The sequence below is a fragment of the Leptosomus discolor genome, unplaced genomic scaffold (genome assembly GCF_034619465.1).
Source record: "Leptosomus discolor isolate bLepDis1 unplaced genomic scaffold, bLepDis1.hap2 HAP2_SCAFFOLD_28, whole genome shotgun sequence".
Classification (NCBI taxonomy): Eukaryota; Metazoa; Chordata; class Aves; order Leptosomiformes; family Leptosomidae; genus Leptosomus; species Leptosomus discolor.
In genome coordinates this window covers 1,420,312-1,447,292 of record NW_028237857.1, presented here as the reverse complement: position 1 = coordinate 1,447,292, position 26,981 = coordinate 1,420,312, and positions in this window count along the sequence as shown.

Genomic DNA, 26,981 nt, shown 5'->3' with positions numbered 1-26,981 from the left:
CCCAACGCAAGTCCCGACGTAGCGCCCAACGCACGTCCCGACGTAGAGCTGAAAGTTAGCTAAATACAGACGTAGAGCCCAACGCACGTCCCGACGTAGAGCAGAAAGTTAGCTAACTAGAGACGTAGAGCCCAACGCACGTCCCGACTTAGAGCCCAACGCACGTCCCGACGTAGCGCCCAACGCACGTCCCGACGTAGAGCTGAAAGTAAGTTAAATCCCGACGTAGAGGCCAACGCACGTCCCGACCTAGAGGCCAACGCACGTCCCGACCTAGAGGCCAACGCACGTCCCGACCTAGAGGCCAACGCACGTCCCGACGTAGAGCTGAAAGTAAGCTAAATCCCGACGTAGAGCCCAACGCACGTCCCGACGTAGAGCCCAACGCACGTCCCGACGTAGAGCCCAACGCACGTCCCGACGTAGAGCCCAACGCACGTCCCGACGTAGAGCCCAACGCACGTCCCGACGTAGAGCTGAAAGTTAGCTAACTACAGACGTAGAGCCCAACGCACGTCCCGACGTAGAGCCCAACGCACGTCCCGACGTAGAGCCCAACGCACGTCCCGACGTAGAGCCCAACGCACGTCCCGACGTAGAGCTGAAAGTAAGTTAAATCCCGACGTAGAGGCCAACGCACGTCCCGACGTAGAGGCCAACGCACGTCCCGACTTAGAGGCCAACGCACGTCCCGACGTAGAGCTGAAAGTAAGCTAAATCCCGACGTAGAGCCCAACGCACGTCCCGACGTAGAGCCCAACGCACGTCCCGACGTAGAGCCCAACGCACGTCCCGACGTAGAGCTGAAAGTAAGCTAACTACAGACGTAGAGCCCAACGCACGTCCCGACGTAGAGCCCAACGCACGTCCCGACGTAGAGCTAAAAGTAAGCTAAATCCCGACGTAGAGCCCAACACACGTCCCGACGTAGAGCTGAAAGTAAGCTAAATCCCGACGTAGAGGCCAACGCACGTCCCGACGTAGAGGCCAACGCACGTCCCGACGTAGAGGCCAACGCACGTCCCGACGTAGAGCTGAAAGTAAGCTAAATCCCGACGTAGAGGCCAACGCACGTCCCGACGCAGAGGCCAACGCACGTCCCGACGTAGAGGCCAACGCACGTCCCGACGTAGAGCTGAAAGTAAGCTAAATCCCGACGTAGAGCCCAACGCACGTCCCGACGTAGAGCCCACCGCACGTCCCGACGTAGAGCCCACCGCACGTCCCGACGTAGAGCCCAATGCACGTCCCGACGTAGAGCTCAAAGTAAGCTAAATCCCGACGTAGAGCCCAACGCACGTCCCGACGTAGCGCCCAACGCACGTCCCGACGTAGCGCCCAACGCACGTCCCGACGTAGAGCTGAAAGTAAGCTAAATCCCGACGCAGAGGCCAACGCACGTCCCGACGTAGAGGCCAACGCACGTCCCGACTTAGAGGCCAACGCACGTCCCGACTTAGAGGCCAACGCACGTCCCGACGTAGAGCTGAAAGTAAGCTAAATCCCGACGTAGAGCCCAACGCACGTCCCGACGTAGAGCTGAAAGTAAGCTAACTACAGACGTAGAGCCCAACGCACGTCCCGACGTAGAGCTAAAAGTAAGCTAAATCCCGACGTAGAGCCCAACACACGTCCCGACGTAGAGCTGAAAGTAAGCTAAATCCCGACGTAGAGGCCAACGCACGTCCCGACGTAGAGGCCAACGCACGTCCCGACGTAGAGCTGAAAGTAAGCTAAATCCCGACGTAGAGGCCAACGCACGTCCCGACGTAGAGGCCAACGCACGTCCCGACGTAGAGCTGAAAGTAAGCTAAATCCCGACGTAGAGCCCAACGCACGTCCCGACGTAGAGCCCACCGCACGTCCCGACGTAGAGCCCACCGCACGTCCCGACGGAGAGCTCAAAGTAAGCTAAATCCCGACGTAGCGCCCAACACACGTCCCGACGTAGCGCCCAACGCACGTCCCGACGTAGAGCTGAAAGTAAGCTAAATCCCGACGCAGAGGCCAACGCACGTCCCGACGTAGAGGCCAACGCACGTCCCGACATAGAGGCCAACGCACGTCCCGACGTAGAGCTGAAAGTAAGCTAAATCCCGACGTAGAGCCCAACGCACGTCCCGACGTAGAGCCCAACGCACGTCCCGACATAGAGCCCAACGCACGTCCCGACATAGAGCTGAAAGTAAGCTAAATCCCGACGTAGCGCCCAACGCACGTCCCGAAGTAGCGCCCAACACACGTCCCGACGTAGCGCCCAACGCATGTCCCGACGTAGCGCCCAACGCACGTCCCGACGTAGAGCTGAAAGTAAGCTAAATCCCGACGCAGAGGCCAACGCACGTCCCGACGTAGAGGCCAACGCACGTCCCGACGTAGAGCCCAACGCACGTCCCGACGTAGAGCCCAACGCACGTCCCGACGTAGAGCCCAACGCATGTCCCGACGTAGAGCCCAACGCACGTCCCGACGTAGAGCCCAACGCACGTCCCGACGTAGAGCTGAAAGTAAGCTAAATCCCGACGTAGAGCCCAAAGCACGTCCCGACGTAGAGCCCAACGCACGTCCCGACGTAGAGCCCAACGCACGTCCCGACGTAGAGCCCAACGCACGTCCCAACGTAGAGCTGAAAGTTAGCTAACTACAGATGTAGAGCCCAACGCACGTCCCGACGTAGAGCTGAAAGTTAGCTAACTACAGACGTAGAGCCCAACGCACGTCCCGACGTAGCGCCCAACGCACGTCCCGACGTAGCGCCCAACGCACGTCCCGACGTAGAGCTGAAAGTAAGCTAAATCCCGACGTAGAGGCCAACGCACGTCCCGACGTACAGGCCAAAGCACGTCCCGACGTAGAGCTGAAAGTAAGATAAATCCCGACGTAGAGGCCAACGCACGTCCCGACGTAGAGGCCAGCGCACGTCCCGACGTAGAGGCCAGCGCACGTCCCGACGTAGAAGCCAGCGCACGTCCCGACGTAGAGCCCAACGCACGTCCCGACGTAGAGCTTAATGTAAGCTAAATCCCGACGTAGAGCCCAACGCACGTCCTGACGTAGAGCCCAACGCACGTCCCGACGTAGAGCCCAACGCACGTCCCGACGTAGAGCTGAATGTAAGCTAAATCCCGACGTAGAGCCCAACGCACGTCCCGACGTTGCGCCCAACGCACGTCCCGACGTAGAGCTGAAAGTTAGCTAACCACAGACGTAGAGCCCAACGCACGTCTCGACGTAGAGCTGAAAGTTAGCTAACTACAGACGAAGAGCCCAACGCGCGTCCCGACGTAGAGCTGAAAGTTAGCTAACTACAGACGTAGAGCCCAACGCGCGTCCCGACGTAGAGCCCAACGCGTGTCCCAACGAAGAGCTCAACGCACGTCCCGACGTAGAGCCCAACGCACGTCCCGACGTAGAGCCCAACGCACGACCCGACGTAGAGCTGAAAGTAAGCTAAATCCCGACGTAGAGGCCAACGCATGTCCCGACGTAGAGGCCAACGCACGTCCCGAAGTAGAGGCCAACGCACGTCCCGACGTAGAGCTGAAAGTAAGCTAAATCCCGACGTAGAGCCCAACGCACGTCCCGACGTAGAGCCCAACGCACGTCCCGACGTAGCGCCCAACGCACGTCCCGACGTAGAGCTGAAAGTTAGCTAAATACAGACGTAGAGCCCAACGCACGTCCCGACGTAGAGCAGAAAGTTAGCTAACTAGAGACGTAGAGCCCAACGCACGTCCCGACGTAGAGCCCAACGCACGTCCCGACGTAGCGCCCAACGCACGTCCCGACGTAGAGCTGAAAGTAAGTTAAATCCCGACGTAGAGGCCAACGCACGTCCCGACCTAGAGGCCAACGCACGTCCCGACCTAGAGGCCAACGCACGTCCCGACCTAGAGGCCAACGCACGTCCCGACGTAGAGCTGAAAGTAAGCTAAATCCCGACGTAGAGCCCAACGCACGTCCCGACGTAGAGCCCAACGCACGTCCCGACGTAGAGCCCAACGCACGTCCCGACGTAGAGCCCAACGCACGTCCCGACGTAGAGCCCAACGCACGTCCCGACGTAGAGCTGAAAGTTAGCTAACTACAGACGTAGAGCCCAACGCACGTCCCGACGTAGAGCCCAACGCACGTCCCGACGTAGAGCCCAACGCACGTCCCGACGTAGAGCCCAACGCACGTCCCGACGTACAGCTGAAAGTAAGTTAAATCCCGACGTAGAGGCCAACGCACGTCCCGACGTAGAGGCCAACGCACGTCCCGACTTAGAGGCCAACGCACGTCCCGACTTAGAGGCCAACGCACGTCCCGACGTAGAGCTGAAAGTAAGCTAAATCCCGACGTAGAGCCCAACGCACGTCCCGACGTAGAGCCCAACGCACGTCCCGACGTAGAGCCCAACGCACGTCCCGACGTAGAGAACAACGCACGTCCCGACGTAGAGCTGAAAGTAAGCTAACTACAGACGTAGAGCCCAACGCACGTCCCGACGTAGAGCCCAACGCACGTCCCGACGTAGAGCTAAAAGTAAGCTAAATCCCGACGTAGAGCCCAACACACGTCCCGACGTAGAGCTGAAAGTAAGCTAAATCCCGACGTAGAGGCCAACGCACGTCCCGACGTAGAGGCCAACGCACGTCCCGACGTAGAGGCCAACGCACGTCCCGACGTAGAGCTGAAAGTAAGCTAAATCCCGACGTAGAGGCCAACGCACGTCCCGACGTAGAGGCCAACGCACGTCCCGACGTAGAGGCCAACGCACGTCCCGACGTAGAGCTGAAAGTAAGCTAAATCCCGACGTAGAGCCCAACGCACGTCCCGACGTAGAGCCCACCGCACGTCCCGACGTAGAGCCCACCGCACGTCCCGACGTAGAGCCCAATGCACGTCCCGACGTAGAGCTCAAAGTAAGTTAAATCCCGACGTAGCGCCCAACGCACGTCCCGACGTAGCGCCCAACGCACGTCCCGACGTAGCGCCCAACGCACGTCCCGACGTAGAGCTGAAAGTAAGCTAAATCCCGACGCAGAGGCCAACGCACGTCCCGACGTAGAGGCCAACGCACGTCCCGACTTAGAGGCCAACGCACGTCCCGACTTAGAGGCCAACGCACGTCCCGACGTAGAGCTGAAAGTAAGCTAAATCCCGACGTAGAGCCCAACGCACGTCCCGACGTAGAGCCCAACGCACGTCCCGACGTAGAGCCCAACGCACGTCCCGACGTAGAGCTGAAAGTAAGCTAACTACAGACGTAGAGCCCAACGCACGTCCCGACGTAGAGCTAAAAGTAAGCTAAATCCCGACGTAGAGCCCAACACACGTCCCGACGTAGAGCTGAAAGTAAGCTAAATCCCGACGTAGAGGCCAACGCACGTCCCGACGTAGAGGCCAACGCACGTCCCGACGTAGAGCTGAAAGTAAGCTAAATCCCGACGTAGAGGCCAACGCACGTCCCGACGTAGAGGCCAACGCACGTCCCGACTTAGAGCTGAAAGTAAGCTAAATCCCGACGTAGAGCCCAACGCACGTCCCGACGTAGAGCCCACCGCACGTCCCGACGTAGAGCCCACCGCACGTCCCGACGTAGAGCTCAAAGTAAGCTAAATCCCGACGTAGCGCCCAACACACGTCCCGACGTAGCGCCCAACGCACGTCCCGACGTAGAGCTGAAAGTAAGCTAAATCCCGACGCAGAGGCCAACGCACGTCCCGACGTAGAGGCCAACGCACGTCCCGACATAGAGGCCAACGCACGTCCCGACGTAGAGCTGAAAGTAAGCTAAATCCCGACGTAGAGCCCAACGCACGTCCCGACGTAGAGCCCAACGCACGTCCCGACATAGAGCCCAACGCACGTCCCGACGTAGAGCTGAAAGTAAGCTAAATCCCGACGTAGCGCCCAACGCACGTCCCGAAGTAGCGCCCAACACACGTCCCGACGTAGCGCCCAACGCATGTACCGACGTAGCGCCCAACGCACGTCCCGACGTAGAGCCCAACGCACGACCCGACGTAGAGCTGAAAGTAAGCTAAATCCCGACGTAGAGGCCAACGCATGTCCCGACGTAGAGGCCAACGCACGTCCCGAAGTAGAGGCCAACGCACGTCCCGACGTAGAGCTGAAAGTAAGCTAAATCCCGACGTAGAGCCCAACGCACGTCCCGACGTAGAGCCCAACGCACGTCCCGACGTAGAGCTGAAAGTTAGCTAAATACAGACGTAGAGCCCAACGCACGTCCCGACGTAGAGCAGAAAGTTAGCTAACTAGAGACGTAGAGCCCAACGCACGTCCCGACGTAGAGCCCAACGCACGTCCCGACGTAGCGCCCAACGCACGTCCCGACGTAGAGCTGAAAGTAAGTTAAATCCCGACGTAGAGGCCAACGCACGTCCCGACCTAGAGGCCAACGCACGTCCCGACCTAGAGGCCAACGCACGTCCCGACCTAGAGGCCAACGCACGTCCCGACGTAGAGCTGAAAGTAAGCTAAATCCCGACGTAGAGCCCAACGCACGTCCCGACGTAGAGCCCAACGCACGTCCCGACGTAGAGCCCAACGCACGTCCCGACGTAGAGCCCAACGCACGTCCCGACGTAGAGCCCAACGCACGTCCCGACGTAGAGCCCAACGCACGTCCCGACGTAGAGCTGAAAGTTAGCTAACTACAGACGTAGAGCCCAACGCACGTCCCGACGTAGAGCCCAACGCACGTCCCGACGTAGAGCCCAACGCACGTCCCGACGTACAGCTGAAAGTAAGTTAAATCCCGACGTAGAGGCCAACGCACGTCCCGACGTAGAGGCCAACGCACGTCCCGACTTAGAGGCCAACGCACGTCCCGACTTAGAGGCCAACGCACGTCCCGACGTAGAGCTGAAAGTAAGCTAAATCCCGACGTAGAGCCCAACGCACGTCCCGACGTAGAGCCCAACGCACGTCCCGACGTAGAGCCCAACGCACGTCCCGACGTAGAGCCCAACGCACGTCCCGACGTAGAGCTGAAAGTAAGCTAACTACAGACGTAGAGCCCAACGCACGTCCCGACGTAGAGCCCAACGCACGTCCCGACGTAGAGCTAAAAGTAAGCTAAATCCCGACGTAGAGCCCAACACACGTCCCGACGTAGAGCTGAAAGTAAGCTAAATCCCGACGTAGAGGCCAACGCACGTCCCGACGTAGAGGCCAACGCACGTCCCGACGTAGAGGCCAACGCACGTCCCGACGTAGAGCTGAAAGTAAGCTAAATCCCGACGTAGAGGCCAACGCACGTCCCGACGTAGAGGCCAACGCACGTCCCGACGTAGAGGCCAACGCACGTCCCGACGTAGAGCTGAAAGTAAGCTAAATCCCGACGTAGAGCCCAACGCACGTCCCGACGTAGAGCCCACCGCACGTCCCGACGTAGAGCCCACCGCACGTCCCGACGTAGAGCCCAATGCACGTCCCGACGTAGAGCTCAAAGTAAGCTAAATCCCGACGTAGCGCCCAACGCACGTCCCGACGTAGCGCCCAACGCACGTCCCGACGTAGAGCTGAAAGTAAGCTAAATCCCGACGCAGAGGCCAACGCACGTCCCGACGTAGAGGCCAACGCACGTCCCGACTTAGAGGCCAACGCACGTCCCGACTTAGAGGCCAACGCACGTCCCGACGTAGAGCTGAAAGTAAGCTAAATCCCGACGTAGAGCCCAACGCACGTCCCGACGTAGAGCCCAACGCACGTCCCGACGTAGAGCCCAACGCACGTCCCGACGTAGAGCTGAAAGTAAGCTAACTACAGACGTAGAGCCCAACGCACGTCCCGACGTAGAGCTAAAAGTAAGCTAAATCCCGACGTAGAGCCCAACACACGTCCCGACGTAGAGCTGAAAGTAAGCTAAATCCCGACGTAGAGGCCAACGCACGTCCCGACGTAGAGGCCAACGCACGTCCCGACGTAGAGCTGAAAGTAAGCTAAATCCCGACGTAGAGGCCAACGCACGTCCCGACGTAGAGGCCAACGCACGTCCCGACGTAGAGCTGAAAGTAAGCTAAATCCCGACGTAGAGCCCAACGCACGTCCCGACGTAGAGCCCACCGCACGTCCCGACGTAGAGCCCACCGCACGTCCCGACGTAGAGCTCAAAGTAAGCTAAATCCCGACGTAGCGCCCAACACACGTCCCGACGTAGCGCCCAACGCACGTCCCGACGTAGAGCTGAAAGTAAGCTAAATCCCGACGCAGAGGCCAACGCACGTCCCGACGTAGAGGCCAACGCACGTCCCGACATAGAGGCCAACGCACGTCCCGACGTAGAGCTGAAAGTAAGCTAAATCCCGACGTAGAGCCCAACGCACGTCCCGACGTAGAGCCCAACGCACGTCCCGACATAGAGCCCAACGCACGTCCCGACGTAGAGCTGAAAGTAAGCTAAATCCCGACGTAGCGCCCAACGCACGTCCCGAAGTAGCGCCCAACACACGTCCCGACGTAGCGCCCAACGCATGTACCGACGTAGCGCCCAACGCACGTCCCGACGTAGAGCTGAAAGTAAGCTAAATCCCGACGCAGAGGCCAACGCACGTCCCGACGTAGAGGCCAACGCACGTCCCGACGTAGAGCCCAACGCACGTCCCGACGTAGAGCCCAACGCACGTCCCGACGTAGAGCCCAACGCACGTCCCGACGTAGAGCACAACGCACGTCCCGACGTAGAGCTGAAAGTAAGCTAAATCCCGACGTAGAGCCCAAAGCACGTCCCGACGTAGAGCCCAACGCACGTCCCGACGTAGAGCCCAACGCACGTCCCGACGTAGAGCCCAACGCACGTCCCGACGTAGAGCTGAAAGTTAGCTAACTACAGATGTAGAGCCCAACGCACGTCCCGACGTAGAGCTGAAAGTTAGCTAACTACAGACGTAGAGCCCAACGCACGTCCCGACGTAGAGCTGAAAGTTAGCTAACTACAGACGTAGAGCCCAACGCACGTCCCGACGTAGAGCTGAAAGTTAGCTAACTACAGACGTAGAGCCCAACGCACGTCCCGACGTAGAGCCCAACGCACGTCCCGACGTAGAGCCCAACGCACGTCCCGACGTAGAGCCCAACGCACGTCCCGACGTAGAGCCCAACGCACGTCCCGACGTAGAGCCCAACGCACGTCCCAACGTAGACCTGGAAGTAAGCTAAATCCCGACGTAGAGCCCAACGCACGTCCCGACGTAGAGCCCAACGCACGTCCCGACGTAGAGCTGAAAGTAAGCTAAATCCCGACGTAGAGCCCAACGTACGTCCCGACGTAGAGCTGAAAGTTAGCTAACTACAGACGAAGAGCCCAACGCGCGTCCCGACGTAGAGCTGAAAGTTAGCTAACTACAGACGTAGAGCCCAACGCGCGCCTCGACGTAGAGCCCCACGCGTGTCCCGACGTAGAGCCCAACGCACGTCCCGACTTAGAGGCCAACGCACGTCCCGACGTAGAGCTGAAAGTAAGCTAAATCCCGACGTAGAGCCCAACGCACGTCCCGACGTAGAGCCCAACGCACGTCCCGACGTAGAGCCCAACGCACGTCCCGACGTAGAGCCCAACGCACATCCCGACGTAGAGCTGAAAGTAAGCTAACTACAGACGTAGAGCCCAACGCACGTCCCGACGTAGAGCCCAACGCACGTCCCGACGTAGAGCCCAACGCACGTCCCGACGTAGAGCCCAACGCACGTCCCGACGTAGAGCTAAAAGTAAGCTAAATCCCGACGTAGAGCCCAACACACGTCCCGACGTAGAGCTGAAAGTAAGCTAAATCCCGACGTAGAGGCCAACGCACGTCCCGACGTAGAGCCCAACGCACGTCCCGACTTAGAGGCCAACGCACGTCCCGACGTAGAGCTGAAAGTAAGCTAAATCCCGACGTAGAGCCCAACGCACGTCCCGACGTAGAGCCCAACGCACGTCCCGACGTAGAGCCCAACGCACGTCCCAACGTAGAGCCCAACGCACATCCCGACGTAGAGCTGAAAGTAAGCTAACTACAGACGTAGAGCCCAACGCACGTCCCGACGTAGAGCCCAACGCACGTCCCGACGTAGAGCCCAACGCACGTCCCGACGTAGAGCCCAACGCACGTCCCGACGTAGAGCTAAAAGTAAGCTAAATCCCGACGTAGAGCCCAACACACGTCCCGACGTAGAGCTGAAAGTAAGCTAAATCCCGACGTAGAGGCCAACGCACGTCCCGACGTAGAGGCCAACGCACGTCCCGACGTAGAGCTGAAAGTAAGCTAAATCCCGACGTAGAGGCCAACGCACGTCCCGACGTAGAGGCCAACGCACGTCCCGACGTAGAGCTGAAAGTAAGCTAAATCCCGACGTAGAGCCCAACGCACGTCCCGACGTAGAGCCCACCGCACGTCCCGACGTAGAGCCCACCGCACGTCCCGACGTAGAGCCCAATGCACGTCCCGACGTAGAGCTCAAAGTAAGCTAAATCCCGACGTAGCGCCCAACGCACGTCCCGACGTAGCGCCCAACGCACGTCCCGACGTAGCGCCCAACGCACGTCCCGACGTAGAGCTGAAAGTAAGCTAAATCCCGACGCAGAGGCCAACGCACGTCCCGACGTAGAGGCCAACGCACGTCCCGACTTAGAGGCCAACGCACGTCCCGACTTAGAGGCCAACGCACGTCCCGACGTAGAGCTGAAAGTAAGCTAAATCCCGACGTAGAGCCCAACGCACGTCCCGACGTAGAGCCCAACGCACGTCCCGACGTAGAGCCCAACGCACGTCCCGACGTAGAGCTGAAAGTAAGCTAACTACAGACGTAGAGCCCAACGCACGTCCCGACGTAGAGCTAAAAGTAAGCTAAATCCCGACGTAGAGCCCAACACACGTCCCGACGTAGAGCTGAAAGTAAGCTAAATCCCGACGTAGAGGCCAACGCACGTCCTGACGTAGAGGCCAACGCACGTCCCGACGTAGAGCTGAAAGTAAGCTAAATCCCGACGTAGAGGCCAACGCACGTCCCGACGTAGAGGCCAACGCACGTCCCGACGTAGAGCTGAAAGTAAGCTAAATCCCGACGTAGAGCCCACCGCACGTCCCGACGTAGAGCCCACCGCACGTCCCGACGTAGAGCCCACCGCACGTCCCGACGTAGAGCCCACCGCACGTCCCGACGTAGAGCTCAAAGTAAGCTAAATCCCGACGTAGCGCCCAACGCACGTCCCGACGTAGCGCCCAACGCACGTCCCGACGTAGAGCTGAAAGTAAGCTAAATCCCGACGCAGAGGCCAACGCACGTCCCGACGTAGAGGCCAACGCATGTCCCGACATAGAGGCCAACGCACGTCCCGACGTAGAGCTGAAAGTAAGCTAAATCCCGACGTAGAGCCCAACGCACGTCCCGACGTAGAGCCCAACGCACGTCCCGACGTAGAGCCCAACGCACGTCCCGACGTAGAGCTGAAAGTAAGCTAAATCCCGACGTAGCGCCCAACGCACGTCCCGAAGTAGCGCCCAACACACGTCCCGACGTAGCGCCCAACGCACGTCCCGACGTAGAGCTGAAAGTAAGCTAAATCCCGACGTAGAGGCCAACGCACGTCCCGACGTAGAGGCCAACGCACGTCCCGACGTAGAGGCCAACGCACGTCCCGACGTAGAGCCCAACGCACGTCCCGACGTAGAGCCCAACGCACGTCCCGACGTAGAGCTGAAAGTAAGCTAAATCCCGACGTAGAGCCCAAAGCACGTCCCGACGTAGAGCCCAACGCACGTCCCGACGTAGAGCCCAACGCACGTCCCGACTTAGAGGCCAACGCACGTCCCGACTTAGAGGCCAACGCACGTCCCGACGTAGAGCTGAAAGTTAGCTAACTACAGATGTAGAGCCCAACGCACGTCCCGACGTAGAGCTGAAAGTTAGCTAACTACAGACGTAGAGCCCAAGGCACGTCCCGACGTAGAGCTGAAAGTTAGCTAACTACAGACGTAGAGCCCAACGCACGTCCCGACGTAGAGCCCAACGCACGTCCCGACGTAGAGCCCAACGCACGTCCCGACGTAGAGCCCAACGCACGTCCCAACGTAGACCTGAAAGTAAGCTAAATCTTGACGTAGAGCCCAACGCACGTCCCGACGTAGAGCCCAACGCACGTCCCGACGTAGAGCTGAAAGTTAGCTAACTACAGACGAAGAGCCCAACGCGCGTCCCGACGTAGAGCTGAAAGTTAGCTAACTACAGACGTAGAGCCCAACGCGCCCCCCGACGTAGAGCCCCACGCGTGTCCCGACGTAGAGCCCAACGCACGTCCCGACGTAGAGCCCAACGCACGTCCCGACGTAGAGCTGAAAGTAAGCTAAATCCCGACGTAGACGCCAACGCACGTCCCGACGTAGAGGCCAACGCACGTGGCGACGTAGAGCCCAAAGCACGTCCCGACGTAGAGGCCAACGCACGTCCCGACGTAGAGGCCAAGGCACGTCCCGACGTAGAGCTGAAAGTAAGCTAAATCCCGACGTAGAGCCCAACGCACGTCCCGACGTAGAGCCCAACGCACGTCCCGACGTAGAGCCCAACGCATGTCCCGACGTAGAGCTGAAAGTAAGCTAAATCCCGACGCAGAGGCCAACGCACGTCCCGACGTAGAGGCCAACGCACATCCCGACTTAGAGGCCAACGCACGTCCCGACTTAGAGGCCAACGCACGTCCCGACGTAGAGCTGAAAGTAAGCTAAATCCCGACGTAGAGCCCAACGCACGTCCCGACGTAGAGCCCAACGCACGTCCCGACGTAGAGCCCAACGCACGTCCCGACGTAGAGCTGAAAGTAAGCTAACTACAGACGTAGAGCCCAACGCACGTCCCGACGTAGAGGTGAAAGTTAGCTAACTACAGACGAAGAGCCCAACGCGCGTCCCGACGTAGAGCTGAAAGTTAGCTAACTACAGACGTAGAGCCCAACGCGCGTCCCGACGTAGAGCCCAACGCACGTCCCGACGTAGAGCTGAAAGTAAGCTAAATCCCGACGTAGATGCCAACGCACGTCCCGACGTAGAGGCCAACGCACGTCCCGAAGTAAAGGCCAACGCACGTCCCGACGTAGAGCTTAAAGTAAGCTAAATCCCGACGTAGAGCCCAACGCACGTCCCGACGTAGAGCCCAACGCACGTCCCGACGTAGAGCCCAACGCACATCCCGACGTAGCGCCCAACGCACGTCCCGACGTAGAGCTGAAAGTTAGCTAACTACAGACGTAGAGCCCAACGCACGTCCCGACGTAGAGCAGTAAGTTAGCTAACTACAGACGTAGAGCCCAACGCACGTCCCGACGTAGAGCCCAACGCACGACCCGACGTAGAGGCCAACGCACGTCCCGACGTAGAGGCCAACGCACGTCCCGACGTAGCGCCCAACGCACGTCCCGACGTAGAGCTGAAAGTAAGTTAAATCCCGACGTAGAGGCCAACGAACGTCCCGACGTAGAGGCCAACGCACGTCCTGACTTAGAGGCCAACGCACGTCCCGACGTAGAGGACAACGCACGTCCCGACGTACAGGCCAACGCACGTCCCGACGTAGAGCTGAAAGTAAGCTAAATCCCGAAGTAGAGCCCAACACACATCCCGACGTAGAGCTGAAAGTAAGCTAAATCCCGACGTAGAGGCCAACGCACGTCCCGACGTAGAGGCCAACGCACGTCCCGACGTAGAGCTGAAAGTAAGCTAAATCCCGACGTAGAACCCAACGCACGTCCCGACGTAGAGGCCAACGCACGTCCCGACGTAGAGCTGAAAGTAAGCTAAATCCCGACGTAGAGCCCAACGCACATCCCGACGTAGAGCCCAACGCACGTCCCGATGTAGAGCCCACCGCACGTCCCGACGTAGAGCCCACCGCACGTCCCGACGTAGAGCTGAAAGTAAGCTAAATCCCGACGTTGCGCCCAACGCACGTCCCGACATAGCGCCCAACGCACGTCCCGACGTAGAGCTGAAAGTAAGCTAAATCCCGACGTAGAGCCCAACGCACGTCCCGACGTAGAGGCCAACGCACGTCCCAACGTAGCGCCCAACGCACGTCCCGACGTAGAGCTGAAAGTTAGCTAACTACAGACGTAGAGCCCAACGCACGTCCCGACGTAGAGCCCAACGCACGTCCCGACGTAGAGCCCAACGCACGTCCCGACGTAGAGCCCAACGCACGTCCCGACGTAGCGCCCAACGCACGTCCCGACGTAGAGCTGAAAGTAAGTTAAATCCCGACGTAGAGGCCAACGCACGTCCCGACGTAGAGGCCAACGCACGTCCCGACTTAGAGGCCAACGCACGTCCCGACGTAGAGCTGAAAGTAAGCTAAATCCCGACGTAGAGCCCAACGCACGTCCCGACGTAGAGCCCAACGCACGTCCCGACGTAGAGCCCAACGCACGTCCCGACGTAGAGCCCAACGCACGTCCCGACGTAGAGCTGAAAGTTAGCTAACTACAGACGTAGAGCCCAACGCACGTCCCGACGTAGAGCCCAACGCACGTCCCGACGTAGAGCCCAACGCACGTCACGACGTAGAGCTAAAAGTAAGCTAAATCCCGACGTAGAGCCCAACACACGTCCCGACGTAGAGCTGAAAGTAAGCTAAATCCCGACGTAGAGGCCAACGCACGTCCCGACGTAGAGGCCAACGCACGTCCCGACGTAGAGGCCAACGCACGTCCCGACGTAGAGCTGAAAGTAAGCTAAATCCCGACGTAGAGCCCAACGCACGTCCCGACGTAGAGCCCAACGCACGTCCCGACGTAGAGGCCAACGCACGTCCCGACGTAGAGCTGAAAGTAAGCTAAATCCCGACGTAGAGCCCAACGCACGTCCCGACGTAGAGCCCACCGCACGTCCCGACGTAGAGCCCACCGCACGTCCCGACGTGGAGGCCAACGCACGTCCCGACGTAGAGCTGAAAGTAAGCTAAATCCCGACGCAGAGGCCAACGCACGTCCAGACGTAGAGGCCAACGCACGTCCCGACATAGAGGCCAACGCACGTCCCGACGTAGAGCTGAAAGTAAGCTAAATCCCGACGTAGAGCCCAACGCACGTCCCGACGTAGAGCCCAACGCACGTCCCGACATAGAGCCCAACGCACGTCCCGACGTAGAGCTGAAAGTAAGCTAAATCCCGACGTAGCGCCCAACGCACGTCCCGAAGTAGCGCCCAACACACGTCCGAACGTAGCGCCCAACGCACGTCCCGACGTAGAGCTGAAAGTAAGCTAAATCCCGACGTAGAGGCCAACGCACGTCCCGACGTAGAGCCCAACGCACGTCCCGACGTAGAGCTGAAAGTAAGCTAAATCCCGACGTAGAGCCCAACGCACGTCCCGACGTAGAGCCCAACACACGTCCCGACGTAGAGCCCAACGCACGTCCCGACGTAGAGCCCAACGCACGTCCCGACGTAGCGCCCAACGCACGTCCCGACGTAGAGCTGAAAGTTAGCTAACTACAGATGTAGAGCCCAACGCACGTCCCGACGTAGAGCTGAAAGTTAGCTAACTACAGACGTAGAGCCCAACGCACGTCCCGACGTAGAGCTGAAAGTTAGCTAACTACAGACGTAGAGCCCAACGCACGTCCCGACGTAGAGCCCAACGCACGTCCCGACGTAGAGCTGAAAGTAAGCTAAATCCCGACGTAGAGGCCAACGCACGTCCCGACTTTAGAGGCCAACGCACGTGGCGACGTAGAGCCCAAAGCACGTCCCGACGTAGAGGCCAACGCACGTCCCGACGTAGAGGCCAACGCATGTCCCGACGTAGAGCTGAAAGTAAGCTAAATCCCGACGTAGAGCCCAACGCACGTCCCGACGTAGAGCCCAACGCACGTCCTGACGTACAGCCCAACGCACGTCCCGACGTAGAGCTGAAAGTTAGCTAACTACAGACGTAGAGCCCAACGCACGTCCCGACGTAGAGCCCAACGCACGTCCCGACGTAGAGCCCAACGCACGTCCCGACGTAGAGCTGAAAGTAAGCTAAATCCCGACGTAGAGCCCAACGCACGTCCCGACGTAGAGCTGAAAGTAAGCTAAATCCCGACGTAGAGGCCAACGCACGTCCCGACGTACAGGCCAAAGCACGTCCCGACGTAGAGCTGAAAGTAAGATAAATCCCGACGTAGAGGCCAACGCACGTCCCGACGTAGAGGCCAGCGCACGTCCCGACGTAGAGCTGAAAGTAAGCTAAATCCCGACGTAGAGGCCAACGCATGTCCCGACGTAGAGGCCAACGCACGTCCCGAAGTAGAGGCCAACGCACGTCCCGACGTAGAGCTGAAAGTAAGCTAAATCCCGACGTAGAGCCCAACGCACGTCCCGACGTAGAGCCCAACGCACGTCCCGACGTAGAGCCCAACGCACGTCCCGACGTAGAGCTGAAAGTTAGCTAAATACAGACGTAGAGCCCAACGCACGTCCCGACGTAGAGCAGAAAGTTAGCTAACTAGAGACGTAGAGCCCAACGCACGTCCCGACGTAGAGCCCAACGCACGTCCCGACGTAGCGCCCAACGCACGTCCCGACGTAGAGCTGAAAGTAAGTTAAATCCCGACGTAGAGGCCAACGCACGTCCCGACCTAGAGGCCAACGCACGTCCCGACCTAGAGGCCAACGCACGTCCCGACCTAGAGGCCAACGCACGTCCCGACGTAGAGCTGAAAGTAAGCTAAATCTCGACGTAGAGCCCAACGCACGTCCCGACGTAGAGCCCAACGCACGTCCCGACGTAGAGCCCAACGCACGTCCCGACGTAGAGCCCAACGCACGTCCCGACGTAGAGCCCAACGCACGTCCCGACGTAGAGCTGAAAGTTAGCTAACTACAGACGTAGAGCCCAACGCACGTCCCGACGTAGAGCCCAACGCACGTCCCGACGTAGAGCCCAACGCACGTCCCGACGTAGAGCCCAACGCACGTCCCGACGTAGAGCCCAACGCACGTCCCGACGTAGAGCTGAAAGTAAGTTAAATCCCGACGTAGAGGCCAACGCACGTCCCGACGTAGAGGCCAACGCACGTCCCGACTTAGAGGCCAACGCACGTCCCGACGTATAGCTGAAAGTAAGCTAAATCCCGACGTAGAGCCCAACGCACGTCCCGACGTAGAGCCCAACGCACGTCCCGACGTAGAGCCCAACGCACGTTCCGACGTAGAGCCCAACGCACGTCCCGACGTAGAGCTGAAAGTAAGCTAACTACAGACGTAGAGCCCAACGCACGTCCCGACGTAGAGCCCAACGCACGTCCCGACGTAGAGCTAAAAGTAAGCTAAATCCCGACGTAGAGCCCAACACACGTCCCGACGTAGAGCTGAAAGTAAGCTAAATCCCGACGTAGAGGCCAACGCACGTCCCGACGTAGAGGCCAACGCACGTCCCGACGTAGAGGCCAACGCACGTCCCGACGTAGAGCTGAAAGTAAGCTAAATCCCGACGTAGAGGCCAACGCACGTCCCGACGTAGAGGCCAACGCACGTCCCGACGTAGAGGCCAACGCACGTCCCGACGTAGAGCTGAAAGTAAGCTAAATCCCGACGTAGAGCCCAACGCACGTCCCGACGTAGAGCCCACCGCACGTCCCGACGTAGAGCCCACCGCACGTCCCGACGTAGAGCCCAATGCACGTCCCGACGTAGAGCTCAAAGTAAGCTAAATCCCGACGTAGCGCCCAACGCACGTCCCGACGTAGCGCCCAACGCACGTCCCGACGTAGCGCCCAACGCACGTCCCGACGTAGAGCTGAAAGTAAGCTAAATCCCGACGCAGAGGCCAACGCACGTCCCGACGTAGAGGCCAACGCACGTCCCGACTTAGAGGCCAACGCACGTCCCGACTTAGAGGCCAACGCACGTCCCGACGTAGAGCTGAAAGTAAGCTAAATCCCGACGTAGAGCCCAACGCACGTCCCGACGTAGAGCCCAACGCACGTCCCGACGTAGAGCCCAACGCACGTCCCGACGTAGAGCTGAAAGTAAGCTAACTACAGACGTAGAGCCCAACGCACGTCCCGACGTAGAGCTAAAAGTAAGCTAAATCCCGACGTAGAGCCCAACACACGTCCCGACGTAGAGCTGAAAGTAAGCTAAATCCCGACGTAGAGGCCAACGCACGTCCCGACGTAGAGGCCAACGCACGTCCCGACGTAGAGCTGAAAGTAAGCTAAATCCCGACGTAGAGGCCAACGCACGTCCCGACGTAGAGGCCAACGCACGTCCCGACTTAGAGCTGAAAGTAAGCTAAATCCCGACGTAGAGCCCAACGCACGTCCCGACGTAGAGCCCACCGCACGTCCCGACGTAGAGCCCACCGCACGTCCCGACGTAGAGCTCAAAGTAAGCTAAATCCCGACGTAGCGCCCAACACACGTCCCGACGTAGCGCCCAACGCACGTCCCGACGTAGAGCTGAAAGTAAGCTAAATCCCGACTTAGAGGCCAACGCACGTCCCGACGTAGAGCTGAAAGTAAGCTAAATCCCGACGTAGAGCCCAACGCACGTCCCGACGTAGAGCCCAACGCACGTCCCGACGTAGAGCCCAACGCACGTCCCGACGTAGAGCCCAACGCACATCCCGACGTAGAGCTGAAAGTTAGCTAACTACAGACGTAGAGCCCAACGCGCGCCTCGACGTAGAGCCCCACGCGTGTCCCGACGTAGAGCCCAACGCACGTCCCGACGTAGAGCCCAACGCACGTCCCGACGTAGAGCTGAAAGTAAGCTAAATCCCGACGTAGAGCCCAACGCACGTCCCGACGTAGAGCCCAACGCACGTCCCGACGTAGAGCCCAACGCACATCCCGACGTAGAGCTGAAAGTAAGCTAACTACAGACGTAGAGCCCAACGCACGTCCCGACGTAGAGCCCAACGCACGTCCCGACGTAGAGCCCAACGCACGTCCCGACGTAGAGCCCAACGCACGTCCCGACGTAGAGCTAAAAGTAAGCTAAATCCCGACGTAGAGCCCAACACACGTCCCGACGTAGAGCTGAAAGTAAGCTAAATCCCGACGTAGAGGCCAACGCACGTCCCGACGTAGAGGCCAACGCACGTCCCGACGTAGAGCTGAAAGTAAGCTAAATCCCGACGTAGAGGCCAACGCACGTCCCGACGTAGAGGCCAACGCACGTCCCGACGTAGAGCTGAAAGTAAGCTAAATCCCGACGTAGAGCCCAACGCACGTCCCGACGTAGAGCCCACCGCACGTCCCGACGTAGAGCCCACCGCACGTCCCGACGTAGAGCCCAATGCACGTCCCGACGTAGAGCTCAAAGTAAGCTAAATCCCGACGTAGCGCCCAACGCACGTCCCGACGTAGCGCCCAACGCACGTCCCGACGTAGAGCTGAAAGTAAGCTAAATCCCGACGCAGAGGCCAACGCACGTCCCGACGTAGAGGCCAACGCACGTCCCGACTTAGAGGCCAACGCACGTCCCGACGTAGAGCCCACCGCACGTCCCGACGTAGAGCTCAAAGTAAGCTAAATCCCGACGTAGCGCCCAACACACGTCCCGACGTAGCGCCCAACGCACGTCCCGACGTAGAGCTGAAAGTAAGCTAAATCCCGACGCAGAGGCCAACGCACGTCCCGACGTAGAGGCCAACGCACGTCCCGACATAGAGGCCAACGCACGTCCCGACGTAGAGCTGAAAGTAAGCTAAATCCCGACGTAGAGCCCAACGCACGTCCCGACGTAGAGCCCAACGCATGTCCCGACGTAGCGCCCAACGCACGTCCCGACGTAGAGCTGAAAGTAAGCTAAATCCCGACGCAGAGGCCAACGCACGTCCCGACGTAGAGGCCAACGCACGTCCCGACGTAGAGCCCAACGCACGTCCCGACGTAGAGCCCAACGCACGTCCCGACGTAGAGCCCAACGCACGTCCCGACGTAGAGCCCAACGCACGTCCCGACGTAGAGCTGAAAGTAAGCTAAATCCCGACGTAGAGCCCAAAGCACGTCCCGACGTAGAGCCCAACGCACGTCCCGACGTAGAGCCCAACGCACGTCCCGACGTAGAGCCCAACGCACGTCCCGACGTAGAGCTCAAAGTAAGCTAAATCCCGACGTAGAGGCCAACGCACGTCCCGACGTAGAGGCCAACGCACGTCCCGACGTAGAGCTGAAAGTAAGCTAAATCCCGACGTAGAGGCCAACGCACGTCCCGACGTAGAGGCCAACGCACGTCCCGACGTAGAGCTGAAAGTAAGCTAAATCTTGACGTAGAGCCCAACGCACGTCCCGACGTAGAGCCCACCGCACGTCCCGACGTAGAGCCCACCGCACGTCCCGACGTAGAGCCCAATGCACGTCCCGACATAGAGCTCAAAGTAAGCTAAATCCCGACGTAGCGCCCAACGCACGTCCCGACGTAGCGCCCAACGCACGTCCCGACGTAGCGCCCAACGCACGTCCCGACGTAGAGCTGAAAGTAAGCTAAATCCCGACGCAGAGGCCAACGCACGTCCCGACGTAGAGGCCAACGCACGTCCCGACTTAGAGGCCAACGCACGTCCCGACTTAGAGGCCAACGCACGTCCCGACGTAGAGCTGAAAGTAAGCTAAATCCCGACGTAGAGCCCAACGCACTTCCCGACGTAGAGCCCAACGCACGTCCCGACGTAGAGCCCAACGCACGTCCCGACGTAGAGCTGAAAGTAAGCTAACTACAGACGTAGAGCCCAACGCACGTCCCGACGTAGAGCTAAAAGTAAGCTAAATCCCGACGTAGAGCCCAACACACGTCCCGACGTAGAGCTGAAAGTAAGCTAAATCCCGACGTAGAGGCCAACGCACGTCCTGACGTAGAGGCCAACGCACGTCCCGACGTAGAGCTGAAAGTAAGCTAAATCCCGACGTAGAGGCCAACGCACGTCCCGACGTAGAGGCCAACGCACGTCCCGACGTAGAGCTGAAAGTAAGCTAAATCCCGACGTAGAGCCCACCGCACGTCCCGACGTAGAGCCCACCGCACGTCCCGACGTAGAGCCCACCGCACGTCCCGACGTAGAGCTCAAAGTAAGCTAAATCCCGACGTAGCGCCCAACGCACGTCCCGACGTAGCGCCCAACGCACGTCCCGACGTAGAGCTGAAAGTAAGCTAAATCCCGACGCAGAGGCCAACGCACGTCCCGACGTAGAGGCCAACGCACGTCCCGACATAGAGTCCAACGCACGTCCCGACGTAGAGCTGAAAGTAAGCTAAATCCCGACGTAGAGCCCAACGCACGTCCCGACGTAGAGCCCAACGCACGTCCCGACGTAGAGCCCAACGCACGTCCCGACGTAGAGCTGAAAGTAAGCTAAATCCCGACGTAGCGCCCAACGCACGTCCCGAAGTAGCGCCCAACACACGTCCCGACGTAGCGCCCAACGCACGTCCCGACGTAGAGCTGAAAGTAAGCTAAATCCCGACGTAGAGGCCAACGCACGTCCTGAAGTAGAGGCCAACGCACGTCCCGACGTAGAGGCCAACGCACGTCCCGACGTAGAGGCCAACGCACGTCCCGACGTAGAGCCCAACGCACGTCCCGACGTAGAGCCCAACGCACGTCCCGACGTAGAGCTGAAAGTAAGCTAAATCCCGACGTAGAGCCCAAAGCACGTCCCGACGTAGAGCCCAACGCACGTCCCGACGTAGAGCCCAACGCACGTCCCGACGTAGAGCCCAACGCACGTCCCAACGTAGAGCTGAAAGTTAGCTAACTACAGATGTAGAGCCCAACGCACGTCCCGACGTAGAGCTGAAAGTTAGCTAACTACAGACGTAGAGCCCAACGCACGTCCCGACGTAGAGCTGAAAGTTAGCTAACTACAGACGTAGAGCCCAACGCGCCCCCCGACGTAGAGCCCAACGCACGTCCCGACGTAGAGCCCAACGCACGTCCCGACGTAGAGCCCAACGCACGTCCCAACGTAGACCTGAAAGTAAGCTAAATCTTGACGTAGACGCCAACGCACGTCCCGACGTAGAGGCCAACGCACGTGGCGACGTAGAGCCCAAAGCACGTCCCGACGTAGAGGCCAACGCACGTCCCGACGTAGAGGCCAAGGCACGTCCCGACGTAGAGCTGAAAGTAAGCTAAATCCCGACGTAGAGCCCAACGCACGTCCCGACGTAGAGCCCAACACACGTCCCGACGTAGAGCCCAACGCACGTCCCGACGTAGCGCCCAACGCACGTCCCGACGTAGAGCTGAAAGTTAGCTAACTACAGACGTAGAGCCCAACGCACATCCCGACGTAGAGCAGAAAGTTAGCTAACTACAGACGTAGAGCCCAACGCACGTCCCGACGTAGAGCCCAACGCACGTCCCGACGTAGAGCCCAACGCACGTCCCGACGTAGCGCCCAACGCACGTCCCGACGTAGCGCCCAACGCACGTCCCGACGTAGAGCTGAAAGTAAGCTAAATCCCGACGTAGAGGCCAACGCACGTCCCGACGTACAGGCCAAAGCACGTCCCGACGTAGAGCTGAAAGTAAGATAAATCCCGACGTAGAGGCCAACGCACGTCCCGACGTAGAGGCCAGCGCACGTCCCGACGTAGAGGCCAGCGCACGTCCCGACGTAGAAGCCAGCGCACGTCCCGACGTAGAGCCCAACGCACGTCCCGACGTAGAGCTTAATGTAAGCTAAATCCCGACGTAGAGCCCAACGCACGTCCCGACGTAGAGCCCAACGCACGTCCCGACGTAGAGCCCAACGCACGTCCCGACGTAGAGCTGAATGTAAGCTAAATCCCGACGTAGAGCCCAACGCACGTCCCGACGTAGCGCCCAACGCACGTCCCGACGTAGAGCTGAAAGTTAGCTAACCACAGACGTAGAGCCCAACGCACGTCTCGACGTAGAGCTGAAAGTTAGCTAACTACAGACGAAGAGCCCAACGCGCGTCCCGACGTAGAGCTGAAAGTTAGCTAACTACAGACGTAGAGCCCAACGCGCGTCCCGACGTAGAGCCCAACGCGTGTCCCAACGAAGAGCTCAACGCACGTCCCGACGTAGAGCCCAACGCACGTCCCGACGTAGAGCCCAACGCACGACCCGACGTAGAGCTGAAAGTAAGCTAAATCCCGACGTAGAGGCCAACGCATGTCCCGACGTAGAGGCCAACGCACGTCCCGAAGTAGAGGCCAACGCACGTCCCGACGTAGAGCTGAAAGTAAGCTAAATCCCGACGTAGAGCCCAACGCACGTCCCGACGTAGAGCCCAACGCAAGTCCCGACGTAGCGCCCAACGCACGTCCCGACGTAGAGCTGAAAGTTAGCTAAATACAGACGTAGAGCCCAACGCACGTCCCGACGTAGAGCAGAAAGTTAGCTAACTAGAGACGTAGAGCCCAACGCACGTCCCGACTTAGAGCCCAACGCACGTCCCGACGTAGCGCCCAACGCACGTCCCGACGTAGAGCTGAAAGTAAGTTAAATCCCGACGTAGAGGCCAACGCACGTCCCGACCTAGAGGCCAACGCACGTCCCGACGTAGAGCTGAAAGTAAGCTAAATCCCGACGTAGAGCCCAACGCACGTCCCGACGTAGAGCCCAACGCACGTCCCGACGTAGAGCCCAACGCACGTCCCGACGTAGAGCCCAACGCACGTCCCGACGTAGAGCCCAACGCACGTCCCGACGTAGAGCTGAAAGTTAGCTAACTACAGACGTAGAGCCCAACGCACGTCCCGACGTAGAGCCCAACGCACGTCCCGACGTAGAGCCCAACGCACGTCCCGACGTAGAGCCCAACGCACGTCCCGACGTAGAGCTGAAAGTAAGTTAAATCCCGACGTAGAGGCCAACGCACGTCCCGACGTAGAGGCCAACGCACGTCCCGACTTAGAGGCCAACGCACGTCCCGACGTAGAGCTGAAAGTAAGCTAAATCCCGACGTAGAGCCCAACGCACGTCCCGACGTAGAGCCCAACGCACGTCCCGACGTAGAGCCCAACGCACGTCCCGACGTAGAGCCCAACGCACGTCCCGACGTAGAGCTGAAAGTAAGCTAACTACAGACGTAGAGCCCAACGCACGTCCCGACGTAGAGCCCAACGCACGTCCCGACGTAGAGCTAAAAGTAAGCTAAATCCCGACGTAGAGCCCAACACACGTCCCGACGTAGAGCTGAAAGTAAGCTAAATCCCGACGTAGAGGCCAACGCACGTCCCGACGTAGAGGCCAACGCACGTCCCGACGTAGAGGCCAACGCACGTCCCGACGTAGAGCTGAAAGTAAGCTAAATCCCGACGTAGAGGCCAACGCACGTCCCGACGCAGAGGCCAACGCACGTCCCGACGTAGAGGCCAACGCACGTCCCGACGTAGAGCTGAAAGTAAGCTAAATCCCGACGTAGAGCCCAACGCACGTCCCGACGTAGAGCCCACCGCACGTCCCGACGTAGAGCCCACCGCACGTCCCGACGTAGAGCCCAATGCACGTCCCGACGTAGAGCTCAAAGTAAGCTAAATCCCGACGTAGAGCCCAACGCACGTCCCGACGTAGCGCCCAACGCACGTCCCGACGTAGCGCCCAACGCACGTCCCGACGTAGAGCTGAAAGTAAGCTAAATCCCGACGCAGAGGCCAACGCACGTCCCGACGTAGAGGCCAACGCACGTCCCGACTTAGAGGCCAACGCACGTCCCGACTTAGAGGCCAACGCACGTCCCGACGTAGAGCTGAAAGTAAGCTAAATCCCGACGTAGAGCCCAACGCACGTCCCGACGTAGAGCTGAAAGTAAGCTAACTACAGACGTAGAGCCCAACGCACGTCCCGACGTAGAGCTAAAAGTAAGCTAAATCCCGACGTAGAGCCCAACACACGTCCCGACGTAGAGCTGAAAGTAAGCTAAATCCCGACGTAGAGGCCAACGCACGTCCCGACGTAGAGGCCAACGCACGTCCCGACGTAGAGCTGAAAGTAAGCTAAATCCCGACGTAGAGGCCAACGCACGTCCCGACGTAGAGGCCAACGCACGTCCCGACGTAGAGCTGAAAGTAAGCTAAATCCCGACGTAGAGCCCAACGCACGTCCCGACGTAGAGCCCACCGCACGTCCCGACGTAGAGCCCACCGCACGTCCCGACGGAGAGCTCAAAGTAAGCTAAATCCCGACGTAGCGCCCAACACACGTCCCGACGTAGCGCCCAACGCACGTCCCGACGTAGAGCTGAAAGTAAGCTAAATCCCGACGCAGAGGCCAACGCACGTCCCGACGTAGAGGCCAACGCACGTCCCGACATAGAGGCCAACGCACGTCCCGACGTAGAGCTGAAAGTAAGCTAAATCCCGACGTAGATCCCAACGCACGTCCCGACGTAGAGCCCAACGCACGTCCCGACATAGAGCCCAACGCACGTCCCGACATAGAGCTGAAAGTAAGCTAAATCCCGACGTAGCGCCCAACGCACGTCCCGAAGTAGCGCCCAACACACGTCCCGACGTAGCGCCCAACGCATGTCCCGACGTAGCGCCCAACGCACGTCCCGACGTAGAGCTGAAAGTAAGCTAAATCCCGACGCAGAGGCCAACGCACGTCCCGACGTAGAGGCCAACGCACGTCCCGACGTAGAGCCCAACGCACGTCCCGACGTAGAGCCCAACGCACGTCCCGACGTAGAGCCCAACGCATGTCCCGACGTAGAGCCCAACGCACGTCCCGACGTAGAGCCCAACGCACGTCCCGACGTAGAGCTGAAAGTAAGCTAAATCCCGACGTAGAGCCCAAAGCACGTCCCGACGTAGAGCCCAACGCACGTCCCGACGTAGAGCCCAACGCACGTCCCGACGTAGAGCCCAACGCACGTCCCAACGTAGAGCTGAAAGTTAGCTAACTACAGATGTAGAGCCCAACGCACGTCCCGACGTAGAGCTGAAAGTTAGCTAACTACAGACGTAGAGCCCAACGCACGTCCCGACGTAGCGCCCAACGCACGTCCCGACGTAGCGCCCAACGCACGTCCCGACGTAGAGGTGAAAGTAAGCTAAATCCCGACGTAGAGGCCAACGCACGTCCCGACGTACAGGCCAAAGCACGTCCCGACGTAGAGCTGAAAGTAAGATAAATCCCGACGTAGAGGCCAACGCACGTCCCGACGTAGAGGCCAGCGCACGTCCCGACGTAGAGGCCAGCGCACGTCCCGACGTAGAAGCCAGCGCACGTCCCGACGTAGAGCCCAACGCACGTCCCGACGTAGAGCTTAATGTAAGCTAAATCCCGACGTAGAGCCCAACGCACGTCCTGACGTAGAGCCCAACGCACGTCCCGACGTAGAGCCCAACGCACGTCCCGACGTAGAGCTGAATGTAAGCTAAATCCCGACGTAGAGCCCAACGCACGTCCCGACGTTGCGCCCAACGCACGTCCCGACGTAGAGCTGAAAGTTAGCTAACCACAGACGTAGAGCCCAACGCACGTCTCGACGTAGAGCTGAAAGTTAGCTAACTACAGACGAAGAGCCCAACGCGCGTCCCGACGTAGAGCTGAAAGTTAGCTAACTACAGACGTAGAGCCCAACGCGCGTCCCGACGTAGAGACCAACGCGTGTCCCAACGAAGAGCTCAACGCACGTCCCGACGTAGAGCCCAACGCACGTCCCGACGTAGAGCCCAACGCACGACCCGACGTAGAGCTGAAAGTAAGCTAAATCCCGACGTAGAGGCCAACGCATGTCCCGACGTAGAGGCCAACGCACGTCCCGAAGTAGAGGCCAACGCACGTCCCGACGTAGAGCTGAAAGTAAGCTAAATCCCGACGTAGAGCCCAACGCACGTCCCGACGTAGAGCCCAACGCACGTCCCGACGTAGCGCCCAACGCACGTCCCGACGTAGAGCTGAAAGTTAGCTAAATACAGACGTAGAGCCCAACGCACGTCCCGACGTAGAGCAGAAAGTTAGCTAACTAGAGACGTAGAGCCCAACGCACGTCCCGACGTAGAGCCCAACGCACGTCCCGACGTAGCGCCCAAC